Here is a 13,859-nt window from a genome sequence, read left to right as displayed (position 1 = left end):
CGGTCATGTTGTGATACCGTACAAGTATTAAAATATATATTAATAAGTTCACGGTGTTAATATTTACTCCGAATTCTCTAAATGGGGACAGATGTTAAAAGCAGCCGTAACTGTTATGAATATGAGAATATGATGTTAGTTCTTTAAATGTAAACTAGTTTCACTCCTTCCAGAGTGCACACATACACACACACACACACACACACACACACACACACACACACACACACACAAAAACTCTCTCTTAGTCAGATGTGTGTTTTATTGAGTTGTTTATCTTTTCTAAACCTGTGTGAGGCACTGATGTGTTTGTAGCGCCACCTAGCGACCATTAAACACTGACCCGCAGCACAGGACTGATTAACTTGTAATCCATAACCAGATAACTGAAATGAAGAACGAACTGCAATATTTCATAAAAGTACTATTCAAACCATTGGATGAGTGTTAATTATTTTACTGTTCACATAATTAATGTTTTAGCTATAAAACCGTATTTCAATTGCATGTAAATGGTGTGACTAGCAGAGACCCTAATGTTTCCTAGTATTTATGTTTAAATTATACTGAAAACATTACACTGTTATGAAAATACTTGCAGTTTTGTAAAAGGTCTCATTAGGATTGTTGCATTACACCGATTTGACCAGTAGGTGGAACCCGCGTGACGCGAGTCAAACGAATCAAAACGGTGGAACTTTTTTTTGTTGTTGTTGACCGTCTGCCGCAGGATCATATATTTCCCTCAATTCGCTAACAGTAGTCCATTATTCTTTCCAGTCGTAGTTTTGCAGAAGAAAAGTAAATGTTTAATGATTATATATAAAAAAATGGCCGAAGCGAGCGAAAACAGGGATGAAGAAGACAGTGTGATCAACATTCTCAAAAACTGTAGTAAGTATTTCATTCCCCCTTTTCTCCCTATTTATTCGACATGTAGACTTTTAATAACAATCATTTATGGGAATTCATATGCAGAAATAAACAATATAGAAACATATTATTTTTTTATATATTATATGCAAAATTCCCCTTTAAAACAAAAGTGAAACTGACCAGCATGGGATTTCAAATAAACTATGTACAGGTCTATTAAAATTCAGAAAACTTGATATTATTTATTTTGAAACCAAGGTATCCAAAAAACGCGACTGCAATGGTTAGATGGTTACTCTGAGGAAAGAACAGCAACAGGAAGGACTTTTGGTGAGTGAAGAACATTACTAACAATGTTCTAACAAAGTCTGTTGTGCTATATTATTTTGTGACTGCCATAACTGAAATTATTTAAGGGATAGTTCACCTAAAAAAGAAAATTACCCCATGATTTACTCACCGTCAAGCCATCTAAATGACTTTTTCTTTCAGATGAATACAAACAGAGTTATATTAAAATAAAATATGTCCTGCTCTTCCAAGCTTTATAATGGCAGTGAATGGGTATCAATTCAATTCAATTCAATTCAAGTTTATTTGTATAGCGCTTTTTACAATACAAATCGTTACAAAGCAACTTTACAGAAAATTATGTTTCTACAATATTTAGTAGTAGCTAGTAGTTTGTGCACGTTTGACAGGATTTTAGAAAAATAAAAATAATAATAATAATACAAGACGTAGTCAGCTAGATGATGAACTATCAATATTATTAATTAATAGTGATTATATGATGCAGTCACACATGTAGCAATATTTGTTAGTTCTGTTGTTGATTCAAGGTTAGGATCATCTGGGGTCCTCTGAGGGTCAGCATCATCTCTTCTCAGGTGTTCTGGATCCAGACTGGAGCTTGTGTAAATCCTAGTTACCACGGGATGAAGATCCAGCAGAAACAGAGAAACAAAATAGAGACATCATTAGCATAGCTGCTGATCCAACAAAGTAAAATTAGTTTAACCCAAGCTAAAGAATAAAAATGCAGATGCAACTACACTCACAATTTAAGAGATACATTATTCGAATGCTTGGCGAAAGAGATGTGTTTTTAATCTAGATTTAAACAGAGAGAGTGTGTCTGAACCCCGAACATTATCAGGAAGGCTATTCCAGAGTTTGGGAGCCACATGTGAGAAAGCTCTACCTCCTTTAGTGGACTTTGCTATCCTAGGAACTACCAAAAGCCCAGCGTTTTGTGACCTTAGGGAGCGTGATGTATTGTAACGTGGTATGAGGCTAGTTAGGTACGCAGGAGCTAAACCATTTAGGGCCTTATAGGTAAGTAATGATAATTTGTAACTGATACGGAACTTAATAGGTAGCCAGTGCAGAGACTGTAAAATTGGGGTAATATGATCATATTTTCTTGACCTGGTAAGGACTCTAGCTGCTGCATTTTGGACGACCTGTAGCTTGTTTATTGACGAAGCAGGACAACCACCTAGAAGTGCATTACAATAGTCCAGTCTAGAGGTCATGAAAGCATGAACTAGCTTTTCTGCATCAGAAACAGATAACATGTTTCGTAGCTTGGCAATGTTTCTAAGATTGAAGAATGCGGTTTTTGTAACATTGGAAATATGATTTTCAAAAGACAAATTGCTGTCCAATATAACACCCAGATTTCTGACTGTAGAGGAAGTAACAGTACATCCGTCTAGTTGCAGATTGTAATCTACAAGATTCTGTGTGGTGTTTTTTGGTCCAATAATTAATATCTCTGTCTTATCCGAATTTAATAGGAGAAATTTTTTACATTTTTAACACACTCTGTTAGCTTAGATAATTGGGAAGTTTCATCTGGTCTCGTTGAGATATATAGCTGAGTATCATCACCATAACAGTGGAAGCTAATTCCGTATTTTCTAATAATATTACCAAGGGGCAACATGTATACTGAAAATAGAAGGGGACCTAGGACGGATCCTTGTGGCACTCCATATTTTACTGATGATAAATGAGATGACACCCCATTTAAGTAAACAAAATGGTAGCGATCGGACAGGTAGGATCTAAACCATCTTAGAGCCTGCCCTTGAATACCTGTATAGTTTTGTAATCGATCTATGAGTATGTCATGATCTATGGTGTCGAACGCAGCACTAAGATCAAGTAAGACTAGAAATGAGATGCAGCCTTGATCTGACGCAAGAAGCAGGTCATTTGTAATTTTAACAAGTGCAGTTTCTGTGCTATGGTGGGGCCTAAAACCTGACTGAAATTCTTCATACAGATCATTTTTATGCAGGAAGTTGCTCAATTGCAGTTGAGATAGATCAGGCAGGTTATTTGCGAATCTGTCTTTGGTGGCTGGAACAATAGTTCTGCCCAGACGGTAACGCTGAGACATATAGTTAATATCAGTTATACGCAGCATGCACGATACAAGGAAATGGTCTGTAATATCATCACTTTGGGGTACAATATCTATAGCAGTAAGATCGATTCCATGCGATATAATTAGATCTAGTGTATGATTAAAACGATGAGTGGGCCCGGTGACATTTTGCTTGACTCCAAAGGAGTTTATTAGGTCAGTAAACGCAAGTCCTAATGTATCATTTGCATTATCAACGTGAATATTAAAATCTCCCATGATTAGCGCCTTATCAACTGTAACCAGAAGGTCTGAGAGGAAATCTGCAAATTCTTTGAGGAATTCTGTATACGGCCCTGGTGGTCTATACACAGTAGCCAGAGCAAGAGATACATTAGATTTCTTTTGCATGTCTGACAGTGTAACATTTAGCAGAAGTATTTCAAAAGAGTTAAACCTGTATCCTGTTTTCTGGGTAACATTGAGAATATCACTATATATTGTTGCAACACCTCCGCCACGACCAGTCTGACGGGGCTCATGCTTATAACAGTAGTTTGGTGGAGTAGACTCATTTAGACCAAAATAATCATTTGGTTTTAGCCAGGATTCAGTCAAGCAGAGTACATCAAAACTATTTTCTGTGATAATTTCATTTACAATAACTGCTTTGGGTGTGAGTGATCTAATATTTATGAGCCCAAACTTTAAAGATTGTTTTTGTTCATTTACTTTACATTTTTCTGGTTTAATTACGATAAGATTTTTTCTAGATCCTACATTATATTTTGACCTCACTATCCGGGGAACAGACACAGTCTTAATAGTTTTTACAGCACAAGTACTTTTATCATTTAAGCGGGTGGAACAAAACTCATCATAATAGTTATTAGGGAATTGTCTTACTAGTCACATGGAGCGAAGTGTCCTGGAGATGTTGTCAGAGAGCAGCTCCGCTCCGATTCTGCTGGGGTGTAATCCATCAGCGCGAAACAGCCTAGGACGCTCCCAGAAAAGATTCCAGTTATTAACAAATAGCAGTTTCTGTTCTTTACACCATGACAACAGCCATTCATTTAAAGCAACAAGTCTACTGAACCTTTTGTGTCCTCGTCGATACGTGGGCAGTGGTCCTGACACGACGATCGTCGCCGCGGGCGTCGTGCTGCGAACCGTCTCGAACAGGCTGCTGAAGTCCCTCTTCAGCGTCTCCGTCTGCCGCAGCGTGGTGTCGTTAACCCCGGCGTGAAGCACGACCGCTCTGGGGCTCTTGTCGGGCTTCAGGATCGCGGGTATCTGCGCAGAAACATCGAGAACACGAGCACCAGGCAAACAATGAGTGTGTACTTTACCTTCGGCTAACGTAGCACTTACGTGTCGGACGATGGAGTCTCCGATGATCACAGCGTCGCGTCCTGTCTCGCGGAGGGGAGCGAAGTGGTTCCGGATGGAGATGTCGAAGGCAGGAGGGGGAGAAGTCGTCGCCCGGGACCCGGCTCGCGTCCTCCGCTGTGGATGCACCCAGGGTCCGTGGTGTCCCGGCGTCGCAGTGAAGGACATCTGGGAAGATCGCGTCCTGGGTGCACCGGGCCTGTGCAGAGAAACACACGGAGTAGACGTGGTGGGACTGTAAGCAGCACGCTGTATACTTACCCCGGACTTGTGAGCATCAGCCCGGGATGATTCCAGCGCGGCTCTCCGCTCTCTCAGCTGGGCCTGCCTCACCTCCAGGTCGCGAATCTGCTTTCCCACGGCCTCGAGCTCGAGCTGCACAGAGTGGAGACATTCATCCGCCATTAAAGCAAGTAACAGTGAGTACAGCAGTGGTAATGTGTGTGAATAGAGTATTAGCAATGTAAGCGCAGTTAGCTGCAACCACGCCGCTGATGCTAACGGGCTAAAAGCTAATAGCGGACCCGGGAGATCAAAATAAAACTAGTGATAGCGAGGCGCTCTGATTGTTTTTGTTGTAGAATACAATAGAGGATATATTCACACGTTATATAAACGGAAACGATGATGTATACAATTGATTTTTGAGTTAAAAATAGTTAATGAAAAGAATATAGTGACGGAGCTCAAACGCAGTACAGCCGCCAACAACAAACAGTATCATTTTTCACTAGTCCAATGAAGCACATCCATCCATCATATAAAGTGTCTCACACGGCTCCTTGGGGTGAATAAAGGCTTCCTGAAGGGAATCAATGTGTTTGTGTAAGAAACGTATCCATATTTAAAACTTTATAAACTTAAATCTCTAGCTTTTGCTAACTGACATACACTCGTTCATTCCGCCGTAGGATGCAGGCGTAAACATTATTGGGCTTTTAAAACATCAGCACCCATTTACTGCCATTATAAAGCTTAGAAGAGACAGGACATTTTTTAGTACAACTCTGATTGGATTCCTCTGATCATCTGAAAGAAGAAAGTCATACACACCTAGAATGATTTGAGGGTGAGTAAATAATTTCATTTTGGGGTGAACTGTCTCTTTAAGGTGCTTCATAGATGTTTTGTCTAGTTCTATTTGGCAGTCCAAAACGTAATCAAGCTTTAAGAATTAATTTCTGTTTCATCAGTGGAATTGCCTTGTGGTCATCGAAGGCCAGCACATTACATCATCGCTTGGTTCAAGTATTATCTTAAACAGGTAGTTCACATTACACTCTGTGTACACACTAGGGATGTAACGATTAACCGCAAGCCGGTTGAAAATTGATTCAAATATGTGACGATTCAAATCAAGATTAATTTAGTGGTAGTTTATATGAATGTGTATAGTTTCACAAAACTGAAGTCAAACCATTCTGTTTTTGCTTCACACACGCGCAAACACACACACACACATATACATATATATATTTGTATGTATATATACAGTAAGTGGTTCAAGGTGGGGTTTTTTTTAGTCCTGGTTCAGATCATATTTCAGATCAGCTGAAACTTTGTCATTTAACAAATGTAACTTTGCTTTCTATTCATTACTTAAAGCACACTTGAAGTACTTCTTCAATACCACAGAAAAACCTCATGATTAAAGACACATGAACAGTCAGTCAGTGAATAAAAGAAATTAAAATAAAAGCCTAGATAATTTATAACAAAACCTTACATATTAAATAATATCTAACAGTAGTATTCAGGTAAAGAGATTATGAGAGATTATTGTAAGAGATTATAATCAAGTGTAAAATAACACAGGCATAGTGTAATCTTTCTGTGCTGCTGTCACTTTAAGACCTAATGTTGGTGTCCAGGCTATGAGCGCTGCCATGCGAGACTTCGCCCGGCGACAGGAGCACAGCCAATCAGACAGCTGCTTCGTGGTGCTCATGTCACATGGAAGCGCCTCTGGAATCTCTGGAGTTTCCAACATAGTGAATTCTGACAGGGAAGATCCTCGCAATCTGACATCAAAGTGTTCTCTGTGCAAAGGTTTAGCGCGTTCATCAGTGGTGAGTTTAACAACACTCAACTGCAGGAAAAACAGCATTCAGCGGTGAGTTTGACCAAAGCAACACTCAACTGCAGGAAAAACAGCATTCAGCGGTGAGTTTGACCAAAGCAACGCTCAACTGCAGGAAAAACGGCATTAAAAGGTGAGTTTAAAGGCCATCTTTCAATATAATTTTATAACTTAATTTATACAGAATATTGTATGAAAATGTAAATTTAAAAAGACGTACATAAGAATACATATGTTTTACAACACCCACGGGCAGAAATTAAGGAAAAAAAGTGCCTATTCTAAGCTACGCGCCAAAAAACCGCCTTTTCCCAGAGAACGCGTCATATGACGTAACGACAGGCAAACATAGGCGCTGCAGCCCTGGTTCTCAGTGTGGGTTTACGTAGTCTGAGAGGTGGAAACAGAAAATAGAGATTGTCGTTATCGTTATTATAGTTATAGTAGGTTTGAGTTGTCACAATGGCGAATTCTTGTGTTTGTTTTGGATGCAACAACTCCAACTTGTCTGGCCATCGGGTCCACCGATTTCCAAACAAGAAACACAAAGATTTCCGTGCTTGGATACGTTTCGTCCAGGCAAAGAGAAGCAATTTCGCTGCCTCCTCGTTGACAAGACACACGGTGGTATGTGAAAAACACTTCACACCGGACAGCTACAACCAAGGAGATCTTATGGAATTTCGCATGGGATTTCGACGAAAAGAGTGGGTTAGGCTGGCAAATGGAGCTGTGCCATCGGTGCATGCAAGTCCACCTGCAAAATCTGGCGGGAGTAAAGAGTCTAACGTTAATGTTAGCACTAGCAGAGAATCTGCGCGTCGAAAACGGGAGCTTTGCACAGTAAGTCTTATAATACCATATACAAATTGTTGCATCGAAATGTAGCTCTGCATGTAATCTCTGCAAATGTATTTTTCTTGACGTTATAATGGATTAGTCTTGGCATGGCACGAAAGCCCGCCTAGCTGCCGTCAGCTTACTCTTGTTACACCCCGTGAGGCTGCACATGAGCCTCCTGCCACTTATTTTATTGAGCTATTAAGACAGGGTTCCAGAAAATTTAATTTTTTTTAATTACAATTTTATGTGGTCGCATTCGCATATTACTACTCGGTTAAATTCACGCATGAATTTTCCTGCATTTAACTTGTTTTAGCGCCCGCCAAATTGATTTTTTTGTCCCGCCAAAGTCTTATTTGATCGGTGAGTAATGTAGATGAAACGCTGCCCTTGTGACAGGGCGCATGTTTGACTGAAAGAAAGAGTGCGCACTTTTCACCGTCTCCAAAACGCATCCAAGTAATTCTTTACAATATTAGTTTTCTTAGTTAAATCGGATTTGCCTTGGTTTTCTTTGACTAATCGAAGCTGGTATCAACAAGGCACATGCAAGGGAATGCAGCTCGGGACTAACGTACTTTAAAAAGATTTGGAAAAGATTAACAGTCTTTTAAATAATGCATGAATGGGGGATTTTCATGAAAGGACTACATTTTTTAGAGTTCAAAGTTGTGATCTCGGTCTGTTTTCAGATTATGGGAGAGAGTGCTGCCAGCAAAGACGGGGCGGGTGCAACTGCCACTTCAGATCCTGATGGAGATGGAGACATCTCTACAATGGACCCTGAGCCAGAACTGGTCCATCGTGGATCACAGTGCAACATAAGATGTTTACATCGTTCATTAGGTAGTTAGCTTATATATCTAGCATTCAACATACATGCCATAAACAATCACAAATAAGGATTACGTCAAAAAATTTCATGATCTCCATGGTTACTATTTTGTCATTTCCACTTTTCAGACAGTAAACATTAAAAATTAAGAACTTCATAATGTTAGAAAAATACATTTTTACTGGGTTGCATTAGATAGTGCATGTGTTGTTACCAATGAATGTACAATTGGTGAACAATTATTAAGATGAATCTCTTTCATCTAAGGTGTTCAGGTAAAGCCTCAGATGGTGGATGTGGGGACTCAAACCGAAAGGTTTGAGCATCGCAGATCAACTCCACTGGCCAGTCCTGAACAAAGTGATGATGAATGGTCATTTTCTGATATTGTCAACCATTCTGGTGATATGTCATGGAGTCCAGGGGAGGAGATGTTGAGAGAGTCCTCTTAGGAGGAACCAGAAGAGCTGGAATCTCTCAGTGACCCAAAATAAAAACCTTTTTATTAATGGAAACTGTTTCTGATGTCATAGTCAGAATGAATGAGTGTTTTCCTTTTCTTGTTTTCAGTGCTGTTGACAAGTTCATTGTTTGCCAGAGGCAGTTGCTGTCCTTGTTCACAGTTTGCCCTGCATGCTGTGGGGAAACCCAGGGACGCATAATGCACCCGGAAGGAACTTTCATAAAAGTCAAGCAGGTAATGTCTTAATTGTCAACTGTCTATGAGGAGCTGAATTATAGTCTGTGAATGTACAGTATGTATATTCATTATTTGTGTCTTAACTATACAGGTTTTTTACTGGCTCATCTTAAAGCTGCTTGAGTATTGAATCTTCTATCATCTTTCAGGCCTGCAGAACTTGTGGCTATGAGCGTTACTGGCAAAACCAAGAGAAGGTGCATCGAAACATGCCTGCCTGCAACCTTTTACTCAGCGGTGCCATCCACTTCTCAGGTTGCATGGCTACTCAGACAATCAGGATGCTGAAGCTGTTTGGACTGCAGTGCATAAGTCCCGGCACTTTTTTCCGCCATCAGCGCTATTACACTATCCCTACCATCGTGCAGGCCTTGAGGAATGAGCAGAGTGGGATCATCAGGGAGTTGAAGGAGACTGGGGGTGGATTGATCCTGTCTGGTGACTGCAGGTAGAATGGTCCAGCTCACGTCACTGATGTAGAACAGGTCAATGTGTTTTTGCATTAACCTATAAATGTAACTGTTTTTGACGTTCTTAGATCAGATTCTCCTGGACACTGTGCCAAGTATGGTAGCTACTCCTTGATTGAGGATCGAATTAACAAAGTTTTGGATGTTCAGCTTGTCCAAGTAAGTTGATGTCACACAGAAATCTTGTGTCTGATTTAGTTACTGATATTACAGTTACTGTTCAGTAATAATCAGTTGGTTTTACAGAGCTCAGAAGTCCCAAGCAGCTCTTGGTGTGAGCTAGAGGGTCTAAAGCGGAGTATGCAGTTCCTGATGGACCAAGACATGCAAGTGTCTGCTCTGATAACAGACAGAAATCGGCAGGTAATGAGATAGATCTAAAGAGAGATCTAAAGCTGAACAGCATTGACAGGCACAGTATCACTCAAAATCAATTCTATAAAATCAATTTGTGTTTTAGGTGGCCAAGTGGGTACGTGAGAAAATGTGTTCAGAAGGAACAAAGCATTTCTTTGACGTCTGGCATATTGGGAAAAGTATGTATTGTGATGCTGGTAGTTCTATATAACAGACTTGTTTTTGTAGTTAAATTCACTTTCCTAATAATTAATTTGCTCTGCTCTGTTTGTCTGCTCTGGAACAGGTGTACAGAAAGCACTGGATGCTGCTGCAAAAGAGAGGGACTGTGAGGATCTGAAGCTGTGGAGGCCTGCCATTATCAACCATCTCTATTGGACCGCAGCTTCCACCCCTACAGGAGATCCAGATGAGATGCAGGCAAAATGGCAGAGTATGATAAATCATGTACAGGACATACATGAACACAGCTCTCCAGCATTTCCCAGCTGCGCACATCCACCGTTGGAAGGAGAGGCAAGAAACAAGGAGTGGCTGGAACCAGGTACAACATAATAGCCTATGTTAAAAGATGTCAAATGTTTTGAGGCTAAACTTTTTTCAGTGCTTGTAAATTTTAGTTTGGTTTTATCAATACGTAACCCCATGTGTACTAATAATTACTTGTGTTATGAAATGCGAGAGATTATATGACAGAATACGTTTTATTCAGGATCACCAGCAGCCACTAAACTGGAGAGTGTAGCTGCCAGGAAAGCACTGGTAAAGGATATTCGACAATTGTCACCTCAGCATCAGACATTCTCCCTGGAGGCCTACCATTCCCTTATTCTGCACTTTGCTCCCAAACACACTGGCTTTTCTTTTCTTGGGATGTACAGCAGGTAGTGTTATCACTTAAAAGTATCGATACTAATAAAATTAGTTTTTTTTGTTTTTTTTTTCAATTTCAGGAAATTATGACAGAATGAATATGGCTAAAAACTAATGCAGTCTTGTATAGCAGAACAAAATGTTATAGATTGATAACAGCATTACATATTGTTTGCAAAAAAATAATTGCAAAGATGAGTCATTGTCTTATACCCATTTGAACTGAAAACATTAATGTCATATTTCTGTTGCATTTCACTGCATTGGGTTAGCTTTGGAGACCTAATGTTTTATCTACTTATCTCGTACAGACTTCTCTTGGCAGCCCTACATTTCAATAGTAATGGCTACAGAGATGTAGCGCGTACTAGTGAGGGTGAGGTACGCTACGCTGTTCGCTACCCACGGTTTCGGAAAGGTGGCTGGGTAGTCCACCCCATCAAGGAGAAACCATCTTACGGTTAGTAGTTTCACTTAGTTTTTCAATATCTTTTTTGTGTGAATCTATCTTTATGCGAGTCATCCATGTTACTAAATGTTTTCTAAACATTTCTCTCCTCAAGGATACGCAACAAATCTTATGGTCTCTCTGGTAGAGGAATACTGCAAGTCACCACAGGCCCTACAAGAAAGCAGTGCCGTCTTGTCCTCTGCTGCACCGCCCCCCCTCACCTCTTCCGTCCAGAAGGTTGCCAAGGATGAGGCAGTCAGCCTCCATCTCGCACGACACTCACGTTTTAACATGTAATAAAAGATCAATTGTACCAGTACAGTTTGTTTCACTATGTATTTATTAATCGTCTTCCAAGCGGGGCCACTGGAAACCTTTGTATGTTTGTCCCTCCTCTGCAAACTGCCTCCTTATTGCTGACACAACACATGAAGGTATGGCTTTCCTAATGTTCCTGCCTATTATTCCGTACGCCCAGCGGACAACCTGCCTGTATGCTGTGTATCGGAACTGCCTGTGGTGTAGATTGGGACATAATTACATTTTGATCATACCATGTTTTCATAGTAAACAATTCCAATGGTAAATATTGCATGTCCTGTTGGCTGATATTCTACTGTACTACACAACACCAAAGTTGTTTTTATAGGAAGTATATGGAAACCACTGAGTTTAAAAACCTGCTTAACAGGATTTACTATTTTGGTGTAGAAAAGCTGTTTCTTTGAATTGCAGTGTGAAATAATTTTTGCTCAAAACCTACTCTGGTCTGCTGGCTTGAAGAGGGCCATGCTCCTGTCTGGAGTTCATGTATGCTATCTGCAGCACAAAAGGATTCAGACAGGATGCTTCAAACCCTGGATGGAGTGTGAGGCAGGTAATGTCTTCTGGGGGATCTAGGTTTTGGACAAGGGACCAATAGGCGTCGACCTCCCTACAGCACACACTCTCCACTGCTGATGGCATAGCCTCACATCTACCACACAAGCACCTGTTAAACAAATGTGCTAAGATAAACTCACTCTCCTTCCCTCCTTGTAGCTCTAATGGTTGGTGTAAGACCTTGTAAGAAACGACATGTAGACTACTTACTTCCTAAAACTTGGGTAAATATGCACTGTAAAAAGACACACCCCCTGTACAGTATAGGCTGTCAATTAGATGCATTTATCTGCATGCCTTACAACCAGTATCCCTTCACATGACAATAAAAGATCCTTGTTACAATGACTGTATTTACATGAACAGCATATTCCCGTCCTAGCCGGAAGACTAACCGCTTTCATACACGTACTCCACAGTACATGTGAGCTCATTTACATAATGTCCGTCGGAAATACTAAGGTGAGTAGTATAACAGCCGACTAAGTTCGGAATTCCAGCTGTCCGGTTATGTTGTTTAGATATACGGCCATAGGCGTCGATTTCGGGGGGGACGGGGGGGACGTGTCCCCCCCAGATTTCGTCATGAGTCATTTTGTACCCACCACTTTTTTTTTTTTTTTTAAAGTAAAAGAACTCGAGGGTTTTTAAACCTCGAGTTCTGCTGCTGCGATGGCTACACGCTTTTCTGTTCATTAAAACTGCAACAACTGTAACATTGGGATACGTTCTAGGTTGGGGGAGGGGGAGTCATCGTGTCACTGTTATTATTTTCTCTATAGACGGTTTCAACGGCAACAACATAAACAAACGTTACTGCGCATGCGCGCTTTTGCGGACCTAACTTAACTTCCGGTAGACTTCCAAATAGAATCAATAACATCAGCCAAGTCCCTCTAGAGTAGATATTTTTTGATAACAAACAAAATATGTTTGCTGCATGGATCAGGCGGACTTAATGAGAATGCAAATCCATTCTTTGCCAATAGGAGATGTTTTAAAGCATAGACATAAAGCGCGAGAAATGGAGGTTTCCCCAGTAACAGCTGTAAACAAAGTACGCTCACACACGCTGCTTTATCAGGCATATAACATGCAAGTCTTCCTTCAGAAATACAGCGATATAAAAAACACCTGTGCCTCGTTTTGATATTTAAACATATAAATGTAAGGGATTATTATTATTAAACGTGCAGTACATAACGTTACTCATGTTTATTCAGCGAAGCCTTTTTGAAAATCGATCAGTTTTAAAATTGTGGTGAGTTTCCAAAAATAAATAAATGTATGGGAAACACATCCCGCAGCACAACCACCTGAGCCCTCAGTCTACTCATCGCCTTGACTTTAACCGCGTTTGTAGAAGGCACTGCAGCCAGACCGATATACACAACACAGACCGGAAGTTAACTTAGGTCCAGGCGCGTGCGCCCGATGAAACCGTCTATATGACTATCGCGCTTCTTTTTTTTAAAGAATGTTTTTCAAATGAGTTGACAGTTTGGAATGGACAGTGAACGAGCGGGAACGAGGCTACCTAGTCTTTGCTGGGATTGGCCAGAATTTCTGGCGAATGTATCATAGACGAGCAAGTCATTTAGCCTTCATACAATATCACAAGGTTGCATCCTAGTGCCATGGACTATAACATATCAAAGTGATAACCTGTAGAACAAATGGATGTTGTTGTACACACAGCATGGGTCTGCAGACCATTGACACA

At 40.5% G+C, this 13,859-nt stretch overlaps 1 long non-coding RNA gene across 1 annotated transcript; it reads left to right on the top strand.

The window, feature by feature from the left end:
- Positions 1–826: 826 nt before the first annotated feature.
- Positions 827–5,913, top strand: LOC132131825 (uncharacterized). Its single transcript, XR_009428953.1, has 3 exons — positions 827–894; positions 1,135–1,206; positions 5,839–5,913. It is a non-coding gene; the product is annotated as an uncharacterized LOC132131825 (long non-coding RNA).
- The last annotated feature ends 7,946 nt before the right edge of the window (positions 5,914–13,859 follow it).

This window comes from Carassius carassius, chromosome 48, assembly GCF_963082965.1.
Source record: "Carassius carassius chromosome 48, fCarCar2.1, whole genome shotgun sequence".
Classification (NCBI taxonomy): Eukaryota; Metazoa; Chordata; class Actinopteri; order Cypriniformes; family Cyprinidae; genus Carassius; species Carassius carassius.
The sequence above is the reverse complement of the archived record's forward strand: the minus strand, read 5'-3'. Positions and strand labels throughout refer to the sequence as shown.